Source organism: Siniperca chuatsi, linkage group LG10, assembly GCF_020085105.1.
Source record: "Siniperca chuatsi isolate FFG_IHB_CAS linkage group LG10, ASM2008510v1, whole genome shotgun sequence".
Taxonomy (NCBI): Eukaryota; Metazoa; Chordata; class Actinopteri; order Centrarchiformes; family Sinipercidae; genus Siniperca; species Siniperca chuatsi.
This window is the reverse complement of record NC_058051.1, coordinates 4,428,938-4,446,678: the sequence shown is the minus strand read 5'-3', so window position 1 is coordinate 4,446,678 and position 17,741 is coordinate 4,428,938.

Sequence of the window (17,741 nt, the reverse complement as noted above, 5' to 3'; positions counted from 1 at the left end):
GAGTATTACCAGCATGTGAATGGCAGGGTAGTTATTTCTAGCATAAACAGCAATATCCAGCTAATGGAGGGCATTAAATGTTAGCCACTGTTGAGCTGTATTCTGGCAAATATGACACAGATGGTACCACACTGTTAATTTTAGTTCTCACTCTAATTGAACTGTGTTGAATGTAAGAGAAAGAAACATAAAATGCCTCTATAAAACTTCTTCTTCATTTATAAACTTAAATATCTGAACTTTGTTTCCCTGGCTTTAAAGTTGGTTTCCAAAAACGCAAGGTTTATTTTTGATTCACACCTAGACTTTGAGAAACACATTAAGTCAGTGATTTAATCTTGCTATTTTCAATTAAGGAACATTGCTAAACTATACCCCTTCTATCCAACAGATAGAAGAAATTATCCATTGTTTTGTCTCCTCTTGTTTTGACTATTGTAATGCAATTGTTTAAGCCGAGAAGTTTACAGATAGTTCAAACGTCTGCTGTAAGATAAGGAAAACTTCACAGCATTCCCATATTACCCTGGTGCTGGCTTTGCTACACTGGCATCCTCTCAAATTTATGTCTGAATTCCTTCTAATTACTTTCAAGGCCTAATACAGCTTGGCTCCGTCATTTATCAGTGAGTTGCTGATCCTATATTGGTCCACTGGGCCTCTCAGGTCATCAGAACAAGGACTGCTGGTTGTGTCCGGCTCAAAATTTAAAACTTGTGGTGACCTAGCTGCAGGTCAGGTTAGGAAACTCTGTTGAGTTTTTTAAATCTCATTTCAAGATCTATTTATTTTCATTCATTTTTAGTGATGCTTCCTCGCCTCGACTTGTTCTTATTCTTTTAACAGTAGGTTTTTATTTCTTTATTTTCTGTGATATGTACTTACATTCTTTCATTTGTAACTGTGAATCACTCTTTAAACCTGTTTTTTAAAAGTGTCATGAATAAATATACTTACTTTCTACTATAAGGTAAGTAGACTACTAAGCTTTAAAGGTGGGGTGTGCGATTCTGGAGAAATCCAATACCATGATAAATACCATGATATAGAGCGAACAACGACACAGCAAGTAATATAACTAACTAACGTTTGCTAGGTTGTGGGTTATCAAACAGCCAGAAAGGACGAGACAGTTTCCCAGAGCCAGCACAGCAGCTCCAGACAGCGATACACACAACTCTCCTGCTACTATAGCTAACATCACAACAACAGCATATCTTGGCAAACTAGAAAGTAAGCTGAATGTCCGTGTGCAAGTAATTTAACGTTACTTGACACACAAATCATGGCTGGAATAGCTGGAATAGCGTTGTGTGGCTCAGTCCGAGCCACTTTGTTTATTTCCCATTCACAGAGCCAGGGCTGCGTACAAACACCAGATTTTTTTTTCAGCGCGCACACAGAACGGACAGCTAGCGGACCGTGAGGAGATTGACAAAAAGATGTGCATTGGATTAGAATCGCATACCCCACTTTTAATGGTATTTAGATTTCTACTTGCAATAGAGCAACATGTGGGGCTGGGCAAGAATATTTTACTGAATCACTCAATGAAGTGATGATATTCTGAGGTTGAGTAATGTTGCTGTCAGCAGATATACACGCACTATAACATTTTGAGAAACATAATTGCTAATGTGAATAGTCAGCCAATAGTTAGAGGCATTCATTGTTCTTTTTACTTGGCTGGAACAGTCTTAACTTCAGAAAACTGTATCAATTAACCAAGGGTGTAGGTTTGGTTTTTAGAAGTGGGGGAGACACAATAAAGTCTGTGGTTCTTTAATATATACATTTATATCAAATAACAGATTATGAATTTGATTAGTTTTTTCTACAATAAGGGCAGCATAACAAAATATTTATAAATGCTATGTAACTGCTGTATTATTACAGCACTAACTCTACTTGATATCATATTTGGTTTCAAATCAGTCCTTGGTACTTGTTAAATACTTGATACTCATTGAAAGATACATCTAACATCTTTACTAAAATAAGTACTGTTGTTTTACTGCCCTAGTTTTGATTGATGTTTCATTCTAACATCTTTTTAGAAAAACATCATTACACATTGTAAATGTAAACTGTAAATAGAAAAATCGATTAAATATATTTAGAGCAACAGAAGGATTAGGTTCTTCAACCTTGAGCAGTGTCTGCAGTACAGTCTGGACCGGCAGTCAGAAGATACGTCAGCCTGCATGTTGCCTGAGAGGCTAAAATCAGGGCAAAGCCCCCCCTAGTTAAAATTACGGACCCCAGTTAACTGTAATGCAGCCAACATTTAAGCAAGATTTAACGAAAAACAATATCCCGATATGACAATACAATATTACCTACTTTGTCTCCTTCCTCTGGTCACAGGATTTAGAAGTAATCGTTATTTAACAATGATGAATGAATTTTAGGCTGCTTGGGTGAATGACCAGCACAAAACATTCACAATGCAGGAATGGTAAAACGCTATACTGAAGCAGAACTGGAAGCTGTTTTGAAATTAAATATTTAGCTATTTCGCTAAAACAATATGACCAGTACAGCAGCTCTGGATGACAGATGTTCCAACTTTTATTTTCATGCTGTATTTAGAGCAGTTTCCAGCACTGGGACACACTGCTGTATCAACATCTATTTAACGTCAGAATATTTGCTGGGAGACTTTAGTGTGTACTAGGGGGGTCACAAAGTTATATCTACAAATCAAGTTATAGTGCAACGTTTTCAGAAAATGTCACCACAGTGTCTGTTGTTTTGGGTCTTTGCAGACCCAGCTTTCCTGCTAGACGTCCCAGCAGGAGCCTAAGTGCCTAGTTTGCCAACTGGCATGTTTCTGCTCACAGCCTGGACTGCAGCCTAATTATGCATCTTAGGTTCTTTGTTTTTGTCAGAGTCACTGAGTAAATTCTCCTCTCAGTTCCCATTTTCATTTACTTTCTGCTGAGCGAGACTGAGTGGCCAACTGGCTTGAAAAAGGATTCATTGGTCTGATGGGTATATGCATATAGACGATGTTTTCTTTCCACCCACAAAGTGACCTTTACAACACGTATACAGGAAACAGAGGGTAGAGCAAGTTGTGCTTGTGCAGCTTGAGATGTGCATTAAATGTAGACATATTTTTATAGCACAGAAACACAGAGATGAAAGATTCGTCTGGCACTGTATTGATGTCAAACCCTCTTCAGAAACTTTGCTAGTCCAAACTTTTCTTAATACCTCTAACATTATTGCTTTTGCTCTGCTGTGTCATCCAAGCTGCTTGTGTCCTGTAAAGTCAAGGCTTGTTTACTGTGACCTTTTCCTGTGCCCCAGTGTTATCCATCTTCACCCGTTAATGTGTTGCAGTTGTTAGTGTCAACGAAGGTCATTTTTCTACAATAAATGTGGCCAATTCAGGGGTCTGAAGCAGCAGGTGCTAGTTTGATTGATACAGCTTATGAAAAATATTGAATGATGATGAATTTAAACTATGAAAACATGTAGGTTATCTGTCATACAGTATGTGCTCAAACCGAAAATGAACTTGATGGTGTTTACCCTAACAGACCAGGTTATTGAGGGACCATTACAATCTGAGATCTGTAATTATGACACTTAAATTTTCACAAGAAAGAGTTAACTACCTATACATAATAACAATATAACATAGGTTGAGAGTGAGAGGTCATTCTTGACCTTGGAAACAGCAGTTTGCAAAACAATCTCACCACAAGGTCCATTAGCTCCTCAGTGGACATATATCTGTCCACCATGTGGGAGGACAAGCTGTTGCTGCTCCTCAGGACATTTTCCTAAGAAATGGAGGGTCCAACTACAGCCGAGAGCAAGAGGACCCAAAAATGCGAACTCTGTGACATGTTTTTAATCTTCAACGTGGAGGGCTTTACAGAAACTTTTACCTGCGCCAAATGCAATAAAATAAAAGAACTACTGGAGAAGCTGATTGATTTGCACATGAAACTCCGTCAAATGACTGAGCTAAACACTGTCTTAAAAGAGACATCGAAACTTCAGGACACTTTTAACTCCACAGTTTTAATCGGATCTGCTGGCATGGGAGCACAATCTCGGCGCTCTTTGCATCAACTCTCTGTCATATCTGTCATACAGTATGTGCTCAAACCGAAAATGAACTTGATGGTGTTTACCTTAACAGACCAGGTTATTGAGGGACCATTACAATTTGAGATCTGTAATTATCACACTCAAATTTTCACAAGAAAGAGTTAACTACCTATACATAATAACAAAATAACATAGGTTGAGAGTGAAAGTTCATTCTTGACCTTGGAAACAGCAGTTTGCAAAACAATCTCACCACAAGGTCCATTAGCAGCTGTTCTGGAGCTTTCGTTCCAACTACACGGTCTTCCTCAGAGTTTACTCAGTTGTCATGGAATTCTAGATGTTGAAATTGAAATTTTTCAGAGCTCTTTAAACAGACTTAAATTGACCTTGAGGTGAGATTGTCCTGCAAACTGATGTTTTCAAGGTCAAGAATGAACTTTCAATCTCAATTTTTAAGCCGACATTGAATAGAAGTCCTGGCTCCACGCTGAAAACTAGAAACCCTGTCTCCTAGAAATTACATTTATATACAACTAATATGCAACAGAAAATACATTTTGAAAGAAATTTAATCTTGACCACATTATATTTTCTATTAACATAATGAAAAAATCTTGGTAATTAACACAAGTTGCAAGTTGCATAAATTCTAATACGTAACAAATCAGTAAAATTTTCACTGATTTTCACTAATTTATGATGGAAGAAGGAAGCACTAGCTGATCCAACAGGCGCTCTTTAGTTGGGAGGTAAAAGTACAAAAACTGGATTTCAGGACACCTTGCTTGATATTAAGTGGTGCAGACAACCATGGGGGAAAAAAAGGCACTCCGTCTTCAGGTGAAATAATATTATAAATTTATTCTTCAAGCATATAGGCAATAATGCATGTTTTTTTCTAAGAAATTGAGGGTCCAACTACAGCCAAGAGCAAGAGGACCCAAAAATGCGAACTCTGTGACATGTTTTTAATCTTCAACGTGGAGGACTTTACAGAAACTTTTACCTGCGCCAAATGCAATAAAATAAAAGAACTACTGGAGAAGCTGATTGATTTGCACATGAAACTCCGTCAAATGACTGAGCTAAACACTGTCTTAAAAGAGACATCGAAACTTCAGGACACTTTTAACTCCACAGTTTTAATTGGATCAGCTGGCATGGGAGCACAATCTCGGCGCTCTTTGCATCAACTTTCTGTCATTTCTGTATTTATGAATTTAAACTATGAAAACATGTAGGTTATCTGTAATACAGTATGTGCTCAAACCGAAGATGAACTTGCTGGTGTTTACCCTAACAGACCAGGTGGCTGAACAAGGATCACAGTAAAGTTACGGTAAGGTGAAAATCTATTTTGGAATCTGAGTTTAGAGTTACATTGTGGCTTAAGGCAATGCATCTGATTGTGAGACAGCATTTCTTCACCATTAGCTGAAGGTAAAGGTCAGGATCTAACAGCAAGGCAATTTATTTTTGCAAATACCAAGTCATAATAAGTTTCTGTTTCTCGCCGCTTTGCTTAATACAACTGGACAAAGAGCCTGTGTCATAATCAAATTTACAGACTACCTCAAGTACACTTTGGAACAGTTCAGAATTATTGCTGTTATGTAATATACAATATATCCTAAAACATATTGGATGCCAATTTTGCTGCCAACCTTAAACCTTTTTCTTTCACAGAAAATATATAAATGTGGAATAAATGGCAAAGCCAAGGGATAGAAACAAAAATCAGTATCTCTGGGGGCCCCTCCAATTTTCAGTCACTCCTCTGTGTCTCCTTTAGAGGATGACATTGTAGGAGTCACAATGGAGCAAATTCTCTAGCACTTACTTCATTAAAATCTAAGCAGGAAGATGTCCCAACCCAGTCAGATGGAGGATTTGCAGGCTTGTAAAAGTCTTTATTCCACCTAACATACGCCAACCTTTTTATTCTTACCATACTGCAGCCAACATGACAGCTCAGATAAGAACAAATCAAGAGACAGTGGTAAGAAAGCATATAAATAAAATGTGACACATCTGGTAAAATTGAATAGAGACATCATCTGATCAGATATGAGTGTTTCTGGATTTTATGAAGGCTTTCCTCAAACCTTTGCATCAGCACAACAGAAAACTAACCTGAAATCCATAAAAAGCAAGAGATTTTTTAAAGGTAAAAAATAAAGGTGATTCCATAGCTTTTCAGCAATATTGAAGCATTTTTCTAAAAGACTGACAGCTGCACAAGCTGCACATCCACATAAAGACTGACACAAAGTGATTGTGCCCTGTATGCTCTGCCCTGTTGAACTGTTATTTGATTATGGCATTGTTCAAATTATTCTGATGGCATCAGTGTTTTCTTAATATAAAGAAAGCCAGGATTTTAGAAATACTGAGGTCATTGGTCCAATTCCCTTACAGCAACCAGCCACCAAAAAGAAAGTCTCAAAAAATAATTATTTGATTATTCATATTTTGTTTATTCTCTAAATACCTTCTCAACAGTGCCAAGAATAAAATTATGGTAGAGAATGAATGAAATCTATATTTATTTACTTATTTTTGTTGACGTCTACAGGTGACGTGTGAACTTAAATCCAAGATGGCTGCTTCTGTCTTCCCCAGTTTGTTTTGACTCAGAGTTTTAATAGTTTTATCGTCTTAGTGAGTTTTAACTTGACTTATCTGAACCTGTTTTAATATTATTTTAAACTGAAGACCAGAACATTCAAAATCTGTGCAAATTGAGTTCCTCATTGGACATATATCTGTCCACCATGCGTGCGGACAATCTGTTGCTGCTCCTTAGGACATTTTCCTAAGAAATGGAGGGTCCAACTACAGCCGAGAGCAAGAGAACCAAAAAATGCGAACTTCGAGAGACATTGAAACTTCAGGACACTTTTAACTCCACAGTTTTAATCGGATCAGTGGCATGGGAACAAAAAACTCGGCGCTCCTTGCATCAGCTCTCCCAGTTCGAGAGCCATGTGTAGAAACACTGGCCATGGAGCACTTTCCACCACTGACCACCGACATGGCAGCTCTGGCTGTGAGACGCTCAACGGGCTCCTGCTTGTTTTAATACAGAAAAAATCAGCAGTGACTTAAGACACATCTTCTTCATTAACATTTAACTGACACCATGACCTTTCCCTAACCTTAACCAAAGTGCTTGCGTTGCCTAAACTGAACCACAAACGGGACTCAGGAAGCGAACCCGGCTTCTGGAGTCACAGTCCAGCGCTTTGTACACCCACTAGCCGCCTCAATCACTTCCCTACAACTCAATAAATGTAGCACTTTGTTCACTCAAAAACATTGCCAATGATTACGTTTGTCAGCACAACGTAATTGGGAGAACTATTTAACAATTTATTAGCATAATGTCTAAGAGACGGAGTTAAAACTGGCCATACAACTGTATGACATATCTGTCATATACAATGTGCTCAAACCGAAAAGGAACTTGCTGGTGTTTACCCTAACAGACCAGGTGACAGAACAGGGATCACAGTAAAGTTACGGTAATTTGAAAATCTACTTTGGAATCTGAGTTTAGAGTGACATTGTGGCTTAAGGCAATGCATCCGATTGTGAGACAGCATTTCTTCACCATTAGCTGAAGGTAAAGGTCAGGATCTAACAGCAAGGCAATTTATTTTCGCAAATACCAAGTCATAATAATTTCTATTTCTCGCCGCTTTGCTTAATACAACAGGGCAAAGAGCCTGTGTCATAATCAAATTTACAGACTACCTCAAGTACACTTTGGAACAGTTCAGAATTATTGCTGTTATGTAATATACAGTATATCCTAAAACATATTGGATGCCAATTCTGCTGCTACACATCTTGCCAAAGGGAACATCAGTGGAATCGGGTGGGTCACAGAGGCAGGCAAGGAAGAGCTGAGGCTGCAAAATCGTTTTACGGTGCTGAGCCCGGACTCGCCATCCCTCCTCTGCACCCACCCCTCCACCATTGCTTGCTTCCACCATCACCATCATCAGTGATTCCATCGCTCGGGGGCTGTCCCTCCCCTCCCTGCAACCTCTGCAGTGGTACACTGTTTCCCCGGAGCCCGTGTGTTGGACCTGAACACACAGCTTCCAACGGTGCTTGGAAAACACACTAACATGAGTAGTGTGGTGGCACACATTGGCAGCAATGACACTTCACACAGTGAGTCCGAAACTTTGAAGTAACATTTTAAAACTTTTCTCACCACCCTTAAAGCCACTGGAAAAAACATTGCAATTTCAGGACCTCTACTAACTTACAAAAGGGGCACAGAAAAATTCAGTCGTCTGTACTGCTTAAATTCATGGCTAAAAACTGCATGTGACAAATTTAGGGTTACTTTTAAAGAATACTTTGATCTTTACTTGGGCTGTCCTGCCTTCTTCAAGAACGATGGACTGCACACCAACCACAGGGATCCTGGATATTTTAATACCCAGCAATTTTAGACCAATTACAAATCTCACATCTCACAAATTTTAGAGAAACTAGTTTTTAATCAGCTAAGTACCTTTTTAAATTCAAACACTAAATTGGAAATGTTTCAATCAGGTTTTAGGATACATCACAGCACAGAGACAGCCCTGCTAAAAGTAGTGAACGATATTAGAACAAATCTTGACAACAGCAAGCCTTCAATTCTGGTGCTACTTGAGTGCTGCCTTTGATATTGTGGACCACCAGATTCTTTTAAACAGATTAAGTGAGCATGTTGGCCTGTCTGGAACTGCTTTTAACTGGTTTACCTCATATCTTTACAGGAGAAAATTTTAGGACTGTTACGTTTTAATTTGTACATGCTACCCCTGGGCAGTGTCATCAGGAGGCACGGTATCGCTTTCTACAGCTATGCTGATGACACTCAGCTCTATGTGGCCATGTCTCCTGTTGACACCAAGCCACTTCATTCACTTTTTAACTGTATTTTAGATATAAAGGCCTGGATTTCACATAATTTCTTACAGCTCAGCCAGGTATAAAACAGAAGTACTTGGTTCAAAGGCTCAAAGAGAGAAACTAAATACAATGGGACTCAACCCAAGCCAAGAAGCTAGAAACCTAGGCGTGATTTTTTTGACTCTGATCTCAAATTCAAGGCTCAAATCACAAAAACAACATTTTTTCATTTGAAGACCATTTCCAATGTGAGGCCATTTCTCTCTCTGAGCAACACAGAGAGACTGATGGATGCTTTTATAACTAGCAGGCTAGACTACTGTAATGCTCTCCTTCCTGGTCTACCAAAGAATGCAATAAATCAGCTACAATTAGTTCAAAATTCTGCCGCACAAGTGCTGACTAAGACCAAAAGGAGAGCACACATTACACCTAAGTCTTTACACTGGTTACCTGTTACATGATCATATTGATTCTAAAATTCTTTATTAGTTTATAAGCCACTACATGGCTTTGCACCAGACTACCTCTCAGAAATGCTTTTAGTTTATGAATCACCCACCATCCACGGCGCCCATCGAGCACCAGAGACTTTCGCTGGCCAAGCCAGCTAACTTCTGGTTTAGCCCTCCACTATCTTGAATGGGATAAAATAACTTTCCAAATGTCATCAGACCGAATGGATCAAATTCTGATAGTGAAACAAGTCATTTCATAGGGGTTGTGATGCTCCAAAAAATTATCCACCATTTTACAGCTGCTCCTTTTCCCATGATTGTGTGTGGGAAAGTTGTAATTACACGATGTGACCACTATGTCAATTTGCTTCAAAGCCTGGCACTGTTCCTGGGGGCTTGTTCAGAAGCACTCAACCTGTATCAGAGCTGCTCATTAGGGTAGGGAGTGAGCTTCGGGCTGGGAAAGCGAGTACTGAGTGAGTGAGTCATTTTGTGCAAACCGAGTCAGACCTTCAGTTCATGGCAGGGGGTGCTCCGGGCTGGAAGAGCGAGTACTGGGTTGAAACAAGCGCCAAAATGGTTGGTTAATACAGTAATGAACTTGATACATTTCAATTCAATTCAATTTTATTTATATAGCGCCAATTCATAACAGAATTTATCTCATTGCACTTTTCCAAAAGTACAAGTTAGTGGAGATGTCAGTAAAAAGAGTTGGTCAATTCAAACGATTCTCTCATGACTCGCACATCACTACTTCTCACTTAAACACACACAAGCCAATTACCAGCCAACATCCCATTAATCAATCTAATTAGTTACACCTATAGTCCACTGCCTCCAGCTTCTGATGCAGAGCAAGATTCCATCCACAGTAGCATCAGAGTGGCCGTGGTCAGGATGTTATGTTGCTGACCAATTATAGCTCATCCTTAAAATCAGACACTGACCACCAGGACGAGTTTGCACCAAAAACTCTAACCTACGTGTTATCACCAGTGTTTTATACCATTATTTCCGTAAACTTTAATCCTGATTGAATTACAGTCTTAAAGCAAGACAATGTAACTTTTGAAAGAATTAACACAATTTTTGTTAAAAAGTTTAATTCATTAACAATAAAAACAAAACCTTACTCAATTCAATACACTCCAGGGTTTTGCCACTACAACCTTAATCAGTCTGATATGACCAGTAGCTTATTGTGGCTGGCTAATGTTAGCTAATGTTAACAAACTTTAGATAGATATTGCTTTGTAATTAACATTACTGAGTCAGTGTGCTGATTTTATTTCTTGTGGCTGTGGTCCCTTTCCACTCTTTTTCACTCAGGTTACCTGATTATGATGTCCTCAAAGCAACTGACTCAAAAGAATTTTGGGAAATGGAGGAAAGGTCTCATTATCCTGTAATTGCCCATCACAGTAGCCGCTGTTTAGCAAAAGTTACATGGTCTTGCTTTAACTCTAGACTTGAATAAGTCTGCCACTGTTGGGAAATCTGTAGTAGGTCAGCTTTTGAAAGGCAATTTCATCCAAATACATAAAGATAAGCAGATCCCCAGGTGCAAGGTTAAATCCCAAGAAATGAATCTGAATTAAGAAGAAGAGACAATATCCATTCCTCAACAGGAAAGAATAAAAGTTTCAAAAACCAGCAGAAAGAGTTGAAAAAGTCAGAAAAGTTGGATAAAGATTACAAAGAGATGAGACATGGCTCTCGGAGTAATGGAGGCAAGCTGTGATCATCTATATCAAGATAAATCCCCTCAGTAAAACGATTTTACCACAAACAGAAAAAGCATCAACAGTACAGACAGCTCACTGCATTATATGAAGCAATCACTGCTTAGTTGTAAAAATCTTTTAGTCTGATCAGACAAATGGAACAGGGGAGCATGCAACATACTTAGTATGGAACAGAAAAACAATGAAATGAGCTAAAATAGACACTCTACAGTATACAGACCGTCAGGAAATTAAGCTTGAGGGAAAATGAGGATACAGTACACATTGACACATCTTCAAGTGGTACACTAATGCTTATTTAGTCATCCGCAAACTAGCTTTTTGTCACAGCCTCATCATCATGTGCTCAGTGGGAATAAACAGCAGCTTTGCCGGTGACGGCTGTGCCAGTGTATGAAAAGTTCTCCATCCTCAACATTAGCCTGCGTCCTCTTTGATCATGGGCTCTGACAGATCTGTGGCAGATCTGTGGCAGCCATCTTTTTATAAACAAATGAGTCATGCGACTTGGTCTTTCATCACCAGAGCCTTGCCTTGAGGCTGCATTCTGCAATGAAAACTTCAAGGTGGGGGAAAACAGCAGCATTTTTCAGTTTCACACTGACTAGAGCATATGCCATCACGTGATTCATTCATAACAGCATTGTTGCAAAATTCTTTATTCTGGCAGCACACAAAAGTATCTCTTTGCTATTCAGAATACAAGAGCTAGGACTTTAACTGGGACAAATAGAAAATAATATCAACAGTTTTTGCTCTGGCATCTCTTTACTACATGTTCAGTTAAAAGGGATACATAGAGTGCATAGAGAGTCTCCTGGCTGACAGCTTGTTTTCTAGTTTTTCTTCACCCTAGTAGCTAAACATGAATGCATTTTGGCTTCCTCATCCATACTATGTATTACTGCTACTGCTTGTACGAGTTCTTACACAAGTGTAATCACTACTACTGTCATTAATCATAAACCTTAAAGAACGACTGTTGCTACACTTATAACCTATTACCTCAAGATACTTTCTTAAGATTAAAAGGTTCAACAAGTTTTTAGATCTGGATTTTGAAATCCCACAAGGATTTGTCAACAGAGTTCTCCAAAGGATAAACATGCCACTGCCTTCTTCACCTCTTCCTCTTTTTAAGGTATGACTACAACTCCAAAGACTTCAAAATTCAGAGTGCATAGCAGAATACACCCACTCTTGCAATGAAACATTTTGTCTTTTGAGGATTGCTGTCAGAAGTCACATGTGAAGATGACAGCATGGCTGGACTTATTCCCATCTTTCTTCTTTCTTTCTTTCTTTTTTCTTTCTTCCTTTCTTTTTCTTTCTGTCTTTTTTCTTTCTCCCATCTCTCTCCTCTCCATTACCCACCCCCATCCTCTCTATGTCCTCCACCAATTCTCTCCCACTCGTTGCTGACCCTCAAAGACAGAGTGCCCTGTTCTGTCTGTCTCCCATTGTGTACCAGCACAAGAATACCAATGGCTAGCAGCTCAAAGCAATCAATTCCTTCGAGGTAGATCCACTGTGTGCCCGACATCAGCCTCCCTGATTATTGTCTCCAAACGCAAGCCGATCAATAGCAGCCACCACCTCGCTTCCCCACCACAATAACCCTGGCATCATACTGAAAGCCCCTGGTTTTTAAAGCGCTCCCAGCCCCATCGACCGCAGTTTGGAACCCAAGACCCATAGAAACCTGAACCTTGTTGCTTTAGAATGATTTTGATGCAGTTGTTTTGTGAATAGAGTAGTTAGAAGGGGGATTATCTGTACTGTATTGAAGAAAATAACTTGACAGCCTTAAATGATCTCTGCAGGGCAAAAAAAGCTTTCGAATTACTAACTTCCTTGGCAGATGTGTCAAGTTGGCAGCGCTCAAATGGGGGCAGTAATATTCTACCAATATTCTGCAAATCTTCACTGATGTGCTGGGTTACTGACGGTGATGTTAAACCACTGAGTAGTAAGAATTGTGTTCAATTGAAGCACTATAACATGATGTGATGTCACAACTTTTTTCTGATCTTTTTCTCTCATCCTGGCAAGAGATAACACGAGTGATTGAATTTTTCTACTTCTGCTTTAAAACAGCTACTCAGTACCATGTTTCATATTGCTGGTGTATATGGTACCTTCTTCCTGACCACAGCAGGGAGAAAGTTATCCAGGTGGTTGGAATCTGCTGTCTGCTTCAAAGAACTGGATGGAGTAGAAAGAGAAATGTTGCCATGTGCTGCATCATACTGTAGTAAACATATTCAATGCCTTAAGCTATAGTGAAGCTTTTTTTCTGTATAACCACTGCCTAGAGTTGCCTGTGCTTTGTCGACATTTGTAGGTTCACTTCAGGTGCAATTTATCAAAGAAGCCTCTGAGAATCAGAGAGAACATCAGAACAATCAGTGAGGTATTTGGCGTTCTTCAGCTCTGAACCTGCTGCAACAGAGTTCAAGCCCAGCAAGTCCTTCAAACTAAATGACAAGACAGGTAGATGTCATTGCGTTCCAAAAAGACCCATATGAGCATTTTCAGTGCCTTCCAAACTATTAAAACTATTTTTTTCTGATCTGCCACCTTTATGGTTTAGATTTAAGTTATTATTTTTGTAGAACTACTACTCCCAGCATCAAGAATTAACTTTACTCTCTACTTGGTTGAGGTTGGAGAAAGATTGCGATTAAAAGAAACCACTCTTGACTGTTGAGTGAAAAAACGTCAACAGTCTCCCACTTTGTTGACCTAACCGTTCACCCTGACCTCTTTCCTAAAGGCCTCAATATGTTTGTAACAAACTCGTTTGTACAAAAGGAACTGTGTAAGTGTACATACCTGCTCTGAATGGCCACACTTGAAGGCGGGGCGTGAGGCCCAGCATCATAGCCTCCTCTTGGCCGTAATCCACTGCCTCCCTTATCTCTTCACATTTTCTGACAGTCTCTCCTCAAAGGCATTCACAGTGTATACTACTGAAAGTAGTTGTTTGAAAAATGGAAAAGAGGGCTTGAGATAACAATTCAAACCCTGCCTTACTTTCTACCTTCGCACACCTGGTCAACCGTTGTGGGAAGTGGCCATGAGTTTGGAAAGTAACAAAATTATAAGTAGTAATTAAAGATATTGCATCCCAGTACAATATAATAGTGTGGGAGCTTCATCTGTCTCACTGACAAGGTGGAATTTGTGTCTTCTCTATTGTGCAGGGTGATATGCAGTAATGTGTATGTGCATGCAGTATGTAACAAATACCACAACCTAAGACTGCACTCCCTGTTTTATCCCTTTTATTTACACTTTGTTGGCTATCAGCAGCTTAAATACTGAAGTATTAGTCAAACCCCATCAGCCACCTGTTGGAAGCCACAGCAGCTGCCAGAATCAAAAGGTTAATCAAAAGGTTAATGATCTCAAGACCCCTGCTGCAACAGAAACTTTGTATTTTCAGTTGATTTGAATATTGTTACTGTTGTGCATGTGGTTGCATTAATTGAGCAGTACAATGTCAAGTACATTGCTGACCTTTCTGCACAGCCTGGACAAGAGAAAGATCTGGACAAAAACTAAACACAAAAACACTTTGAGTTAAACCACATTTGCAAGGCAGTGGAATATCTCGCTAATAATATATATAAAGATAACTATTTTTACTGAAGTGAGGAAGATTCAGCTTTTACGTTGACAAACACTAAATATCTATATCCAAAAGGACATAACTGTAAAATACTCCTTAACAGGATGCACCTGAATACATATGAAATGTGAATTTATGCATGTGTTTATGCGTGCGGCTGTGCATATGCAAGCTTGTGTTTGCCTGTTTGTTTGTTTGTGTGCAAGAGCGTGAAGGAGAGCAGAATGGCCTACAAGGCACATTGTGTATCAACTGGTGACATGTGGCTAGGTGAAAGAGCACCCTCCAAATCCCTGTTTTAACAGGAGCATGCATCTGCCCTGAGGACACAGAGTGTACACAAACTCCGCAGACCAGCCATGTCCAAACATTTCTCACTTTGTAACCATCCAAGCTAAATAACCCTGCACCGAGCATTGCTGAATAATTGCCTTTGCCCTGCATGAAGCCTGCCAGGAGATCAAAACATTTTTAATAACTCCAGCAAAGCAAAATCACACTTCTGAGCTGCAGCAAGCACTAGTCATGTTGTTTTGTTAATGCAACACATTGAGCTGTATAGCTGTCTCAATACTGGAGGATAGGGGAGTCTATGTCGATGCACTTGACTGAATGCAGAACTGTCTGGCCACTCCGACAGACAACCACCTTGAAGCAGGGGTTTTCAACTTTATACACAAGGATACTGTCTGAGTTCTTTGTTCTTTGTGGTGTCTGTTTAGAGAGAGAAACAGAGTGATAAACACCACATTGACATAGACAGCTATTTTGCAGTGAGTAATAACTGCATTTTTAAAGATTATTATAAATACACATTTATTACTAAGAATCTAATTTTCAAGGGGGTCCTTAAAATAAACATACAGAAAATACATAAACAAAACAACACAAATACACTCAAACATACACAGACAAAAGCTCTCCCAGGCCTAGCTACTCCCACACCCACTGATTCCCCTAAAAATACTAAAATACGCACAGTAAATGCACACATACCAATTCAAAGCTATAAACATGCATTTACTTGCACCTTCACATTAGAGATAAATTATTTCCATATCTCAAGTATAATTAGAAGCAAGAGCAGGTTGTTTGAAGATAAGTAAAAGGAGATGCATTAAATAAATGAAAGGAGGTATTAGATCTAAGTAAACTGGGCAGGTTGTTCCAATCAGATGGAGCTTTGAAATTTAAATGCACGTCTTCAGAAATTCTAGGAACGAAGAAAAAACGATACAAACAATGTTCTGTGTTAACCAATTTAGCAACTCATACATAAAAAAGTGATGGGTTCTATAAGTACCCCTCAAAACAAATCTACAGAGACCATTGTAAACTTCATTACGAGGACGAAGATTTGTTTCTGAGGTATTCTTATAGACAATATCTGCATAATCTAGTATTGGAAATATCAACTGTAAAATAACTATTTTCCTGACCTGTAGGGTGAAACAAATGATAGAACAATATCATATTCTAAGGCTGCAATTTATTTTTTTTTCACTGAGTCAATATGGGGCTTACAAGAAAGTTGAGAATCTAAATATAATCTAAATATTTAAATCCCTCCAATTTCTCGAGTGGTGTTCCATCTAAGAAATGAATCAACCAATTATTGGTTAAATGCAAAAAAAAAAAAAATCTGATCTAGTGCCAAACAACATAATATGAGACTTCTTATTCAGTAGTTCGTAAGAAAGAAAATCCTTTTTGAGCTGCATCAAAATCAGCCTGTATTGTACGCTGAATTTGTGAGATGTCAGTTGTGGAAGATTAAATCACAGTATCATCTGCATATTGTTGAATATGACAAGCAGAACAGATTTGTGGGCGATCATTAATAAAAATGGAGAACGGCCCTGGAGATGAACCTTGAGGTACACCTTTTATCATGATCATAAAATCTGACTGACTGGTTCTACGACCCTGGGGACATTAATAGTAGAGCCTGGTTGGCTGGAGTGGACGTCAGGATATTGTTTTGGCTGCATGATAGTGGAACACGTTGTCAATGTAGGAGACACCATGGGCAGCACAGGTTGATGAGAGCCAGGTGTGCGGCAACAGTATCCGGCTGAAATGCCCGCTACCATGGCCATAGGAGTTGATGGGACCGAACACATAGATATACACCTCACAGATCTTTTTAGTATGCTGAACAGGTGGACAAAGTCAGTTTCAATATTTCAGACTGCTGTTTATGCATATCATTAGTGCCCGCGTGGACAATGACCTTTGTCTTAAAAAAGGGAATTAAAACTGAAGCGATCAAGCCAGCTTCACAGCGTCTCACCGTGGCGCACGGTGATGATGCAATGTACCGATCTCCTCACCCACACGTATGCATGTTCATGTGTGACTGAAACAGTTAGATAACACCCCAGATTTTATAAGTCTCTCAGGATGGGATGGGTGACAAGAATCCAATCTAACAAGAACTTAGACCTGTAATCAACTCACTAGGTTCACTTATGAGTTGAGTTAGGTTTATATTGCCATGTAGGTTTCGATCATTGAGAGATGAATGATCTAGCCAGTTGGTCTTAATGTCACCCAGAAAAATCATTTGGATGATCTAATGGTAGACAAAATACACTTTGTAGATTCTGAGGGAGCATTTGGTAAATAAAATGTATACCTTTAGCAGTCTTAATTATGCAGAGATAGAAATAAAGAAACAAAAAAATCACATAAATACATCAACAGATCTTGCCCTGGGTATATGATAAAAAAGAGGGGCTGGGGGTAAGGGGTAGGTAGCAAGAGAGCAGCGTGTGCACACACACACACACACATGCACAAAAAGATTATCACAAACTGGCTAAACAAAAACATAAAGACAAAGCTGAACTCTGCACGTTTAGAAGGGGATAGTGTGATTGCATTGTTAAATTTAAATTACCCTAAATAATT